Genomic DNA, 14,843 nt, shown 5'->3' with positions numbered 1-14,843 from the left:
GCATAAATTTTTATTATAGCAATAAAAAAGTAACTATTTAACAGACATAATGTGAATCTGCTACAATTTTCAAAAGGTTTTATTCTCAGTTTATGCCTCATTCTAGTCTTTAATTTTAAATTGAGTAAGTCTGCAATTCACGATACCTAAGATTTATCTACCTAACCTGAATATTATATAATTTAACATTATATGCCAACATCTCAGTGAGTAAAAAACTCAGAAGAAAACATCCACAAATCTTCACCACTTCATCCCTCAGATACTTGAATCTGTTCCCACCTACTCTTTCTTCCCACTGGTTAAAATGGATGAACTCTTTGTTCATCCCTTGTTCTTAGCAAATGCCAGCTCCTCCATTTGCTTTCTAATCTCATCTACTCTCTCCAACACAAGAACACTGCTTCCACAATACTCACTTCTCTCTCCTACATCATCCGTTTTCTCCCCCATCTGAATTTTTCCATCAACATATAAAAATGTTGTTCTCCTATCTAAAGAAAAGGCCTCTCGCCATCATTACTCATTTCCTCCTTCAGTAAACACTCCATATACTTCTTTCCCTTTAGAGGAAAACTTCTCAGAAGATTGTCTCTGCAAATTCTGTCTTAAATCCACTCTGTTCAAGATTTTCTCCCACTACCCGCTGAAGCTGTTGCTGTTGATAACCTTCATTCCGGTCAATTCAATGGCCACTTCTCAGTTCTTGTATTACTTGATCCCTCAGCAGCTTTCCACACAACTGGTCACACTCACTCTGCTGGTAAACATTTTCTTTGCTTCCAGGTCACTACAATCCCAGTTATCTTCCTTCTTTTTGGCCCTACTTTTTATTCTACTCTGAAGTTTCCTCTTCATCTCTCCAACAACTGCTGAATGTTGAAATACCCAAGGCTCAATCCTTGTATATCTAATTCCCTTTCATCCAGTCTCTATTATAACTCATGTTTCCCAGTATGGCCTGAACTTCTCCCCTATGCCCTCAGGTCCAACTACACAACATATCTCCACACGGATGTCTAAGAGACATTTCAGTTTACCATATTCAAAACTGACCTCCTCATCTCTATCCTCTCCGCAAACCTGCTCTTCCCATGTCTGTTAAGGGCAACTCCATAACTTGTAGTAGTTCAGAGAAAATGCTTTACAAAGTTTTCTCCCACAATTCACGTTGAAACCACAGCAAATACCATTAGCTCTACCTTCCAGATACATCTAGAATCAACTACTTCCCACTATTTCCCCCATTCGTCACTATTCCAAGGCCCCTGAATTATTGCCACTAGCCTCCTCTGGTTTCTCTGCTTCCACCCTTTCTCCCCTTTAGGTTCTTCTCAACACTGATAAAATATGTCAGATCATGCACAATTCTCAAAATCCTCCAGTAGCCCTTTATCTCACTTAGAGACAAGTCTAAGTAATTGCAACAGCTACAAGTTCCTATGAAGTTTGGCTCCCTGTGCTTTTGTGATCTTATCTTCTACAATCCCATGTATTTACTGTGCTCTGGTCACACTGGCCCCCTTTACGTGGCTTGAATTTGCTAGGCATTCTCCCACTTCAGGGCCTTCATAATTGCTATTTTCTTTCCTGGAATCCTCATTTGCTACGTAACCCCATGGCAAGTTTCCTTCAGCTCCTCCCAGTTTTAACTCATATATTATCTTCTCAGAGTGTTCTTCCCTGAGCATCCTATTTAAAATTGCAATAGTCCCCCGGAACACCCTCTGTCCCCTTCCCTTGGTTTATTTCTCTTTAGCATCATTATAATTTAACATACTGCATAATTTACTTAGTTTAGTTTCATTTCTGTCTCCCACACTTCACTTTGCAAGTTCCAAGAGGGCGAGTTTTTCAGTGTTATTTACTCCTATCGACCTGATGCCCAGAGAGTTGTTTCAAATATTATAGGGGTTCAATAAATATTTGTGAAATGATTATATAAGTAAGGAGTAGCGTCCATGGCGATTAAAAGCACAGATTTCAGTGTTAGGAAGACCTGGATATGAATTCCTGCTCTGCCTCTTACTAAGTAACTTACCTTGAACAAGTAATTTTTCTTAGCCCCAGTTTACTCATTATAAAATGGATATAATGACACTTAGCACCCAAAATTATTTTTATAAGCTGGAAAGGAAATAATAAAATTTAAGCAAAAAAAAGAGAAAACATCACTTTTGCAGTGATTCATAATCACTATCAATAATGAGTAATAAAATGAGATTGTCCAAATATATATGATAAATTGTAATTGCTTTAATTGACCACTAAGTTAATTATTTTAATCATTTCAAATTTACTCAAAAATTATTTTTTACTTTATAGTGCCATTTGATACTCATCAAAAGATGATTAAGAAAATTACAGTACATTTCTCACAAGTTTTGAATTATAAAATGTAGTTTTATAAATAAAAGTTTTTTAGATAATACTTTGCATAAAAAGTTCCATGTTCAATTTTAAAATGTAATTATAGTATTCAACAAAGACATTTTAAAATAATAAATTTAGATGTTAATCATTTTGGTTAGCTCCAAACTTACAATGAGCTTTATTTTATTTATTTATTTTTTTTGCAGTACGTGGGCCTCTCACTGTTGTGGCCTCTCCCGTTGCAGAGCACAGGCTCTGGACGCGCAGGCTCAGCAGCCATGGCTCACGGGCCCAGCCGCTCCGCAGCATGTGGGATCTTCCTGGACCGGGGCATGAACCCGTGTCCCCTGCATCGGCAGGCAGACTCTCAACCACTGCACTACCAGGGAAGCCCACAATGAGCTTTATTTTAAAGTTGGTCCTCATTTTGTCTGATGGTCCAAGGCTGTCGATCTTACAGCAGAAATTTCTCCCACCATTCTACTTACCCATAGGATTTTCCCACCAACCTACCTTCATTTTCATTGTAAAGAGACTGCACTTGACAAAACCCAATATTGGCTCTGTTCCCAGATACATGGATTTCTATTTTTCTTAAATTTCTCTGTCTCCTTACCTCCCAGTATTCACAATGACTATCACCAACTTAAGCTCCAGGAAAATCAAATACAACTCTATTCCACAAAAACACTGAGGCCCCTTGATCTGGTCTACTCCTCTTATTAGATAATTGGAAAAGTGAAGCACAGACATATCAAGTGGTTCAAGTTCACAAAGCTAGTCTATGAAAAAGTTGGACCTTGAATCCATTTTGCCAAATAGCCAACCACCTGTTTTGTTTGGAGATTTTTTTTTATTTTATTTTACTATATAGCCTCAACTATCTTCTCAGCTTTACTCTAAAGCCAAACATCTTAACTGTTATCTTAACACATATATGTATGGTTCTAACAAACATTTTACTGTTGTTGAATAATGTGACTGGAACATTCCATGTGCGACTGAATATTGCTTTCTGGCTATCTATCTTATAGTTTTAAGTTACTGGTATGGAAAAAGGCTGGGAAATGTAAATACTCTTCAGTTATTAAGCATTTTAACTTACATTTTAAATTGTAATGTAAAAATAAGTTGGATGTCCAACAATTAGTTGTTTGAACTTTTTAATAATTATTATTTTTATGGGGTATCTTATATTTGCCAACCAATGTTCTAAGAACAAAAATACATGCTCTGGGCCAGATCCCAACAGAACATGAACTTGAATGGAGGTCTAACTCCAGCCCTTTCCATTTGCTGCAGTAATACTTAACTTGTTTACTTACCAGGAAGAACATTGTCTACTTTCTATGTGAAGAAGGATTTTAAAATGCAATCAAATATATTCATTTCTCTCTTCCCTTTGTGCCTCAAAATACTGAACTCATAGCTCACCTCTAAACAAACTTTTTCCAAGATTTCTGGTTCAGATTATGTTAGATGGTCTCACAATTTGAAAGAGATGTCTTTTTAAAAAATACTATTGTAACTTTTATCCTAAAGTACATGATATTTGTGTCTAATTTTGACTCCAAGCAAAGCAGTTTGTTCCTAAGTATTGCTGCCAGTTATGTAAACTGTTAACTAGACATCAGAGGATCTGTGTATTCAGCAATAGTACCTTTGTGGAAGAGAAAGTAACCTTCCATCTCTTTTTGCACCAATACTGGTACAGTAAATATATTAAAATTGGCTGGTGTTGGTCTCTATTTCAAATAAAGTTTGTTATGCAGAAATGACTAGGTGGACATTATAAACAGCAATCATATCTTTCTGATTCTCTATTATAGTATGCAACTAAATAATATCATTGATTAGGTAATCCTCTGAGAGCAACACCAAAAGTTTTTTAAAAGTTTGAATATTTAAAATATTAATGGAAACTTTAATATCCTTATGGGAAAAATAACTCAGAAATGTAAATTTTAGTCACTGAGGAAGACCTTTCAGTGAGCACGCAGCTCTTAACTCCAAACGGAATGTGATACTTAATGCATTAGTATATATCTGCTTAGGCAACATTGGAATAGATAAAAATAATCATAGGAGAATCTTAATAATGAAAAATAATGTCTTAATAGCTTAAATTTCTGAAATCCACCCCTCCTGTCTATGTCAGAAATGTTCTACCTGCTTTTGGCTCACAGTTTAGGGTTACATATATGGAGAGTTCTGAGTTGTTCAGAATCTACCAGGAGTCATGAATTGATTTTGTCTTCACTTCTATCTTACCAACTGTGTAAAATGATTTTTTCCATCATATTTTAAGAACTTTATGGTTTCTTTGATAATAATTCAATAGCATTCCTCTTGTTAAACCACCTTGATTCAATTTTAATATTTTAATGCAAAACAAGATTTTTATCTCTTAATGAATTAATCATTTTTATCTCATGATTAATAGGATAATCAATGCTATTTATACAATGGCTGAGATTAAATGTCCACAGTATGTTTATAGTCAGAGAGCATTTTGAGAAGAGAGTAAAGCAGGAAATGATACTAACTCATAGCAGTAGTAATGGCTAACAGAAGTTCATACTGTGTACCAGGCAGTACACTTCATGTTTTTAATGTTTTAGTTAATGCAATCTGTTTAAGAATATTATGAAGTACATGCCCCATTGTATCCATTTTGGAGATGGAGAAACTCAAATACAGAGAGGTTAAAGAACTGGCCCAAGTGGTAGAGGGACAATTAGAACCCAGGCAGTTGAAAACCAAAGACTGTTCTCTTAACTACCATGCTCTACTGCCTCTGGGGTCTTTGGAAAGAACGTGAAACACAGATTCTTCTAAAATAGGAGAGAAGAAACTAATGGGTGATATCATAAGTGTGTACAGAAGTGGAGGGGAGAGAAGTTAAGTACTCACTTGATAACTTGCATTTTCTCTGTAAAGTATAAGGCAATATCATCTGTGGATGATTAGGTATTTGGATGTAGGGCAGAAAGTTTAAGGACCATAGTACACTCTTAGAGACACCAAACCAGGCAGCTTAAGTACAATTGTGACCATTAATTAGCAAGCTATTCCCCAAATCACCTTCCCTACATTACCTTAAATCCTTACAGAAAACTTTACAAGGTAAGAATTAAATGGAAACTGAGGATCAAAGTGGTTAATAGTTTGTTCAAGATCGCTCAGATAGTAAGTGCTGAAGTTGGGTTATGAATCAAGGTCTGTCACCAATGTCCATGCTCTTCCACTCTGCCACACTGCCTCAGAAAATAATGGAAAAGGGGACCATTGAAGGCAAGTAGAAGTAATATTGAGAAGTATTGAGGGCACAGCTTAGAATGAAAGTCATAAACTGTTGTATAACATCAATATGCATATGTAAGCAATGTTCCACACCAACTCGGGTAGTTTTTGAACCCAAATTAGAAACAGATGTAACTGCTTTCAATTGTGGCAGGAAAATAACTGGTTAGGTGAGGATAGTGAAAGCACAAGGAGTAGAAGAAAAAAGTAGAGCCAGGAAAGAGCTGTTTAATTGAGAGAAAGTGGAGATGTTGTGGCCATGAGGACAAATGTCAGGCTGAGAAGAAGAAACAACAGGAGACAAATGGAAGCAGAACAGTTATTGAAGAGAGAGTGAGATCTCTGAATCTAAGATATTTGCAAATGGAGGAGTTCAATAAGGTTTGACTGGAAGCAGAGATTTGCAAATTCTTAAGCAACCATTTAATGATTTTCACGCTTTTGTGCATACCTAGAGACTGTGGCTTGCTTACTTTAGTTAATTCTAGTGCCACTCCTAAGACTTCATGAAAGATTATTTCAGTTTTTATAAGTTAATATCTGTCTTAGTACTCCACTCAAGTTAAGAGCCTTATAGAATGACCGTTTGCTCTCCTTGAGTACTGATGTTTCAAACTATGAAATTTTTTAAAATTCCAACTTTTTGATGTTTTAGAACTTTATTAAAAGTGGGCAGTTCTTCATCTGCATTTGAAATTCTATCAAATATACTGAGTTTCCATTCAGTGGCTACAAAGTGCAAAGTGAAGGCAGTCAATCACTCTATTTGGTTGGATCAACCATCATCACTGGACTTGGACAGTGTAGACCACAAACACTAAGTTTCTACTGCAAGAACTTGGCTGACAACACAGCTTCTGGTAAAAAATAATAATTCAAGATTACAAGTATCATATTACAAATAATCATTTTTAACTCCATAATCCAAGTTGTTGCATCCAAGCAACTTCTTTGAGAACATCGTTCTAATACCTATCTCAATTTACCAACAAATTAATGTGCAAAATTTATTCTAGTTAACTGTAACTGCCAATGAAACAGAGACACAGGTGTAGAGAACCAACGTATGGACACCAAGGGGGGAAAGCAGGGGGTGGGGAGGTGTGATGAACTGGGAGATTGGGATTGACATATATACACTAATATGTACAAAATAGATAACTAATAAGAACCTGCCATATAGCACAGGGAACTCCAGTTCGCTGTACAGTAAAAACGAACACAACATTGTAAAACAACTATACCCCAATTAAAACAGAAAAAAAAACCTGTAACTGACAAGACCTAAACAGTTACTCACTTGAAAATTCGGTCCTGACCACTTAAGGCCTCTGAAGCAATAGAAGATCTTGACATTACTGCTTGATTGACCTCCTGATCAGTTTATAGAGAACAACCTGTCTTGATTTGACTCAAAAAACATAAGTACAGGGGCATAGCAGTTCCTTGTGGGCTTAAACTAAAACAAATCACTAGCAGGATTTTCCACTGAGTGTGTATTTTTAAATGATTGTCTAAAATGATGTATCTATTCCAGCAAATGGTGTGTCATATAAGGAAATTTCATTAATGATTATCAGAAATGCACTCCCGTACAATGAGACAATGGTTCTATACCCTAGCTCCACTGTAAGAGGCAAACTTTTATACTGAAAAATATTTTAAGAGCTGTAGTTTTTCCTCGTCTCCTTTCCTCTACAAGCATAATAAGCAGTAAAACTTGGTGAAGGCTAAAATAGGTGTCCCAGGCTTTACGTTCCATATCCCTGAGTATACCAGATAATCTTCTAACACTGATTTTGTAATGTTCTGCCTTGCCTGGTTTTTAAATATTATGAAGAAATATGTTACTACTACTCTTCTTGGAAGATTAATTCTCCTTCAATCCTTAATGCTACATTCAATCCTTAAAACATCCATGTAAATTCTTTCTCACAGTGAAAATCTTACTTGTTGAACTTTTTTCTATTACAATGTAATAGAACTTTATATCTTGAAATAAAAATATATACCCTCCACAACAGGGTAACTATTTAACCTGGTAATATCTTACATACATGAGTAATGAGATGACGTCAGCTATTCAAAAAGCAATGGTAATTCATTACCACACCCTCCTTAACAACAGAAAAGATGAAGCAAAAATAATCCTTAAAAGTAAAATCACAGGTTTAAAAAATGGCAACTGTTTTTGGTGCTGTAACATGGAGGGAAATGTGACCTACTTAGAAACTTTTTTAAAAAAACAGATTCTCAAGAATTTTATAAGCTATCATTTTCTGATACTTTTCAATATTTTTGCCTTTGTTCTTATTTTTCATTCATTTTCCACTATTTGGTACCAGACTCAACAAACACACTTCTTCTGTGACCTAGAATTGACCCAGTACATTGTACAAGTACAAATCTTGAAGTTGATATATTTTATATCAGAACAAAATCCAGAAATACATAGAGGGGTGTGTGTGTGCATGTATGTGTGTGCGTATGTGACCTTCTTATTTTATCTAAAACTTAGGAAAATTATAGATGTCATATTTCAAAGGCAGAGTGCTTATAATAAATTTGATAAGGTATAATATCTTTTAAATTGACCCTGCAGTACTGTATGATATCACTTATATGTAGAATCTAAAAAATACAACACACTAGTGAATATAACAAAAAAGAAGCAGACTCACAGATACAGAGAATAAACTAGTGGTTACCAGTGGGGAGAGGGAAGGGGGAGGGGCAATATGGAGGTAAGGGACTAAGAGGTACAAACTATTAGATATAAAGAAAGCTACAAGGATATATTGTACAACATGGGGAATATAGCCAATATTTTATAATAACTAATAAATGGAGTATAACCTTTAAAAATTGTGAATCACTATATTGTACACCTGTGACATATAATATTGTACAGCCACTACACTTCAATAAAAAATTTAATTACATAAAAAATTGATCCTGTAAGACAAAATCTAATTTATATATGAGAGCATCAAGTGATGAATAAGCATGAGCACTATTACACTATAATACTGCTTTTATGCTTATATAAAGTAAATGGAACTACCTTTATTATGAAACTATTTTGACAATATCAACTGCTATGAAAATAGAGGGGAATTTTTTTTCACTAGAGTGCTTTATTTGCTATAAAAACCTGCTGTGCTATAACTCAACAAAGCAGGATGTTAATCAAAAAGAAGCATTTTTCAAATGAGATTTTCTGGCCCTAAGATCAATGAGAAATAAGGCAGAGGCATGAGATACAACAGAAGCTACTATGAGTTAAGAGTAAGACTTATCATTGATTATTCCTTCATTCAACAAGCATATGTTTTTCACTCGCATCACAGTCCAAATGGGTTTTGCCAAATGCAACTGGCCTTTCCTGGTGATTTGATATCTGGCTTCTCCATCTTGTGTTGCTGAGACCTTCCAGGGCTTCCTCAGTGTCCTCTACATTCAGGCAGCCAATGAGTAAAGAGCAAAGCTGAAGGACAACATCCAAGAGACTTTATGACTAGGTCTAGTAAGAGTAGACATCACTTCCACCACATTCATCTGGCCAGAAGCAGATGGCCTGAACCAACTGCGACAGGGATCAGGAAATCTTGCCTTCAGGATGCCCATGAAGAGGAAATGCGGTTGGTGAGCATTAAGATTTGAATTGTGTCCCCCCAAAAGTATTTGTTAGTGTTCTAACATATATAACCCCCAGTATCTTAGAATGTGATAGGATTTGGAAATTAGGTCTCTACACAGGTAATCAAGTTCAAATGACGTCATTAGCATGAGCCCTAATCCAATCTGACTGGTGTCCTTATAGAAAGGGCAAAATTTGAACACAGAGACAGACGTACGTGGACACAGGAGAACATCACAGGAAGAGACAGGGAAAAGACAGCTATCTACAAGCCAAGAAATGCCAGAGGCAATTAGAAGCCAGGCGAGATCTGGAACAGATCCTTCCCTAGCACCTTAAGAGGGAACACAGCCCTGCTGAAACTTGATTTTAGGCTTTCTGCCTGCAGAACTATGAGACAATACATTTCTATTGTTCTAAACTACTCAGTTTGTGGCTCTCTGTTACAGCAGCCCTATCAAACTAATACAATGAGCATCTTGGTGGTCTCTGTCACCCTTCCACCTCTGATAAATAGAGGCTAGGTTATTTAGAAAAACCTTTCCATAGAAAACAACCAACTAAAAATTCTGGGTAAAATATTTGTAAACTTATGAAAAAGCATCAAAGTTCTGACAACGTAAGAAAACGCTAGACCAGGACAGGTCGGTGGCCAAGATGGTGGAAAAGGAAGACCATAAGCTCACCTCATTCCACAGGCACACCAAAATTATAGCTATTTACAGAGCAACTATTGATAAGAAAAGCCTGAAGACTAGCAGAAAAATATCTTCTACAAGTAAAAATAGAAATTAGAAACCACGAGGCAGGTAGGAGGGGCAGAGATGCGGTAGAGTCAAGAACCATATGTTGGTGACCCACAAGGGGAGGATAATTACAATTGCGGAGGTTCTACCAGAGGAGTGAGGGCTCTGAGCCCCACGTTATTCTCCCCAGCCTGGGAGTCCTGCACCAAGAAGACCAGCCCCCAGGGATTCCCTGGTGGCGCACCGGTTGAGAGTCCGCCTGCCGATGCAGGGGACACGGGCTCGTGCCCCGGTTCTGGGAGGACCCACATGCCGCGGAGCGGCTGGGCCCGTGAGCCATGGCCGCTGAGCCTGCGCGTCCGGAGCCTGTGCTCCGCGCAACGGGAGAGGCCACAACAGTGAGAGGCCCGCATACCGCAAACAAAAAAAAACGACGACCAGCCCCCAGAACGTTTGCTTTGAAGGCCAGCGGTGCAATCTTTCAGGGGACGGGACGCAGAGAGCTATAGGAAATAGACTCCACCCTTACTGGGTGCACACAAAATCTCACATGCTCTGGGACCCAGGTCAGAAGCGGTAATTTGAAAGGAACCTGGGGGCTTCCCTGGTGGCGCAGTGGTTGAGAGTCCGCCTGCCGATGCAGGGGACACAGGTTCGTGCCCCGGTCCGGGAAGATCCCACATGCCGCGGAGCAGCTGGGCCCGTGAGCCATGGCCGCTGAGCCTGCGCGTCCGAAGCCTGTGCTCCGCAACGGGAGAGGCCACAACAGTGAAAGGCCCGCGTACCGCAAAAGAATAAATAAATAAATAAAAAGAAAGGAACCTGGGTCAGACCCACCTGCTGGTCTAGGAGAGTCTCCTGGATAGGCTGGAGGCAACTGGAGCTCACCCTGGGGCTACAGATGCTGACAGTAGCCATTTTGGGGAGCTCGTTGTACCACAAGCGCACTGGTGCTGGTCAGTGCCATTTTGGAGTCCTTCCTCGAAGCAGGAACCTGGCCCCGCCCACCAGCCTATAGGCGCCAGAACTGGGATACTTCAGGCCATGTCACTCACCCGACAGGCCACCTGCATTAGTAACCCCTGACCTCCCAGCCACCTGAGAACACAGCCACCACACGAGAGGGCCAGGGACCAGCCCCTCCCACCAGTGCTCCAGCAGTAGCCCCAGGACACCCGGAACCTTCAGGTAGCCGCCAGGATTTGCAGGGAATTACAGCCAGAGACCTTGGGACCCTGCTCCACCCACCAGGGGGCCGGCACTAGGCCCTGGACCAGCCTCACCCACCAGCGGACCAGCACCAGCTCAGGAGCCCCGGGGCCTGGCTCTGCCCACCCCAAGGCTGGCACTCTCCTCAGGTTCCCGCCTTATTCACCAGTGTGTGGACACCAGCCCAAGGATACCCTGGGCCCCAGCCCCAACTTACCAGTAAGCAGGACCACAGCAGCTCTGTGGCCCGCCAGAGCTCGGTCCTGGAGTCTCTGACTACAGGGCCCTCAGGGTCCTGAGTCCGTGCACTGGCATGTGGGGCTGGGTCCTGGGCCCTCTGGTGGGCGGAGCCATGCCCAGGGGTGCCTGTGGGTTCTGAGGGTCTTAAGGCAGCCCATCTGCTGGTGGATGGGGCTGCGTCTCTGCCCAGTTAGTTGCCTGACAAGCATCCCAGTACTAGCACCGCCAGGCTGTTGGCTGGGGTGAGGCTGTGTCCCTGTGCTAATAGGCAGGAAACTCTCCAGATCAGCTCGGTCTGACCCAGTCTCCTTTCAAATTACTGTTTCGGACCTGGGTCTTAGAACGTCTAAGGTTTTGTGTGCCCCATTTAAGAGAGGAATCTCGATTTCCCCCAGCCCTCTGGGACTCCAGAAAGTAAGCGCTACTGGCCTTTGCAGCCAAACGTTCTGGGGGCTCATCTTCTTGGTGCAGCAACCCCGGGCCGGGGCACCCGATGTGGGACTCAGACCCCTCACACCTCTGGGAGAACCTCTGTAATTTTAATTATTCTCCTGTTTATGGGTCACCCACCTGTGGTTATGGAACTTAACTATATCAAAACTCTGCCACACCTACCCATGTCCCTGTGGTTCCTTCTTTATATCTTCATTTTACATCCATAGTTTTTCTGTAAATAGTTGTAAATTTGCTGTGACCATGCGAAGAGGTGAGCTTATGGTCTTTCATCCAGTTCAAAATAGGGTTTTAAGTTTTTTCGGGTACACATAGCATCACAGGCAAAATTTTGCCTTTAGTACAGAAAAAAGTTAACTGTAGACATTCATTCTCAATTTTATTTTCTCATTAAATAAGTCAAGTTTTGAATGTTAACTATTATCTAGTTTCTCTGAAATATTTTAGGAAATACAAAGATGCATAAGTAGGGTTCCTGCCTTCGGAGACCTAACCAAACAGTTGAGGAGACTAAAAGATATGAAACAGAGAATAATAAAAGATAAAATAACAAAGTAGTAAATTAAGTTCAGTTAGTAGGATTTCAGTGAATGCCATATAAAATCTTTCCATTGATTTTACTAAGTAAATATATTTTATTAAGTATATTTTCTCCTATGAGATGAATATGTCTGAACCTTCAATCTATATGATGATGGAGGTTGCCTTTCAATCCTTGTTTGCCTAGATTCTGTAGTTAGTATTATATTTCTCCATCAGTGTATAAATATCACTGAATGACCTCAGGCCTGTTGAATTTTTATTGCCCTCTTCCAGATCAGATTAAAAGGAAAAAAAAATTCAAATAAATATTTTATCACTGTAAGCACTCTATTTAGTGTAATAAATTACATTCTGCATCTTGCTATCAAAACTCTATTTTCTGAAGTTTCTTTAAACTCAACTCTTGTATCCTCAAGCCATTTGAGAAAAGATGCAGGATTTAAACAAACATGAATAAAAAATAAGCTCATTTCAAGTAGAGAATCTATAGAGTAATAAATTTTAAATTTTTTTTAAATTTACAAGTGAGAGATGAAAGAATTAAATTCTCCAGTTTTCAAAGGAATGTAAGACCACGTAATAAGAATAAGATGGAGCTCTAATATCTGGGCAGGTGTTGAATACAACCCCAGATAGGAAAGCTGTTTGATATGGTACGGGTGATTGTGAAAATGCTTTCACACACACACACACACACACACACACATATGCACACACGCACCCACTTATTTTCTGTGAATTACTGAAACTGATTCATTACAAACAACATCGATAGCTATGCATAACTACTCTGAAAAGTTTAAAACGACTGAAAAAGAGAAAGAGAATTAGCTGTCTGATCCCAAAAGCATTCATCTTCTGCTCCACTGCAAATACCATACTTTGACAAGTCTGTGTGCTCTGTGGGCTAAAACACATGAAAGATTTTGAAAATGTAAATAATTAAAGAAACCCAAAATGTATTCTTATTAAATTATTTAAGGGTAAACATTCCAAGAGATCCAATTTCTCTCATATTACAAGTGTCTTTATAGAAACAGAAGATACATGCAGGAACCTCAAATTCTTTAAAAACCACTTTGAAACTTCAAATCAAACACAATCAGCCAAGCTAGAATCCAGGCACATCTCTAAAAGAGCAACCATTGTCAAATTCTCGCAGATGGTTCTTGGAAATCATGTCAAAGGAAACTAAAACAAAGAAAAATTCAAAAGATGATTAAAATTAAGATCCAGCTGTTGAGCTGATCTTTTCCAAGTGGCAAAAACATTAAAAAAAAATCAAAACTGAATGGGAACACCCTAATCATTAGGATATTTTAATTCACTCTGAAAAAAAAATCTTGCCCATCAATAATGTATTAGGAGTCTAAGGGTATGATTTAAGGATACTAGAAACTGGTGAGAGAGAAAGAAAGCTGATGATGTTATAAAAAATTGGTTACATAAGCCAGTGGACATGAATCTCTTTAATGTAATTGAAATAGAGCAGAAAGGGATTAGCAGGCCAAACCGAAACCCACTAAAAAGACATCTGTAATTGTCTTTTAAAATCTGTTACTGGCAAGAAAAAGAAAAACCACTTCTACTTCCTGGCCACTAAAGCATAGAAAGCTGCTTCGGAAATAAGTGAAAAAAGACAGAATCTTGGAAATAGTTCCTATCTTAATTATCCCTAAGTATCCTCTGTTATTATAGAAAAAAGTGAAATCATTAGTGTTTAACCAACATATATAAACACCCACTAACATTAAAAATTATCCCACTAATTGAGCTAACTCCCAATCTAGGTATGGAAAATTGCATTACTTTTTCATTTTACAAAGAGAAATTCAAGGATCAAGGTTCAAACTCCAATAATTTAAGCAAATTTCATAAGGAACTGAAACATTTGTGTAAAATAAGGTAGGGTCTAAAGAACAATGAAAGATTTGCATCATTTCAGTTGCTTAAAAATATTAAAATATATTTTTGGCAGGCTGTTTTGTTCCTTATTTAGTTTTAAAAGTTCTACAGATAATTTTGAAACTATCCCATCACTTGAAACATAAGAGTTTACTCTTGGTATTTAAATTGTTTTACTACAAAACGTAAGACAGGACATAGTTTCAACAGTTTAAAATATAAGACTGGAAAAGCTTACCAGTGATCTTGATAACTAAGATGTTACACTTTATTAACTAAGGGCAATATTGCCAATTATAAAATGTTTATTTGGTACCTGAGTAAGACAAGTCTGAAAAACCATACCTTTTAACTTCCCAAACCTTAGCATTCTAGTAAGGAAGACAGAATTGTACCTAAAGCATGAATCAACAGCCTTAACTGGCCCTTGC

General features: G+C 38.4%; 1 long non-coding RNA gene across 9 annotated transcripts in view; it reads left to right on the top strand.

Moving 5' to 3' along the window:
• Window positions 1–14,843, top strand: part of LOC137204586 (uncharacterized) — a 142,377-nt gene that overhangs the window by 16,171 nt on the left and 111,363 nt on the right. The gene's annotated exons all lie outside the window — the stretch shown is intronic.

Source organism: Pseudorca crassidens, chromosome 13, assembly GCF_039906515.1.
Source record: "Pseudorca crassidens isolate mPseCra1 chromosome 13, mPseCra1.hap1, whole genome shotgun sequence".
NCBI classification, from domain to species: Eukaryota; Metazoa; Chordata; class Mammalia; order Artiodactyla; family Delphinidae; genus Pseudorca; species Pseudorca crassidens.
This window is presented reverse-complemented; position numbering and strand designations above follow the sequence as displayed.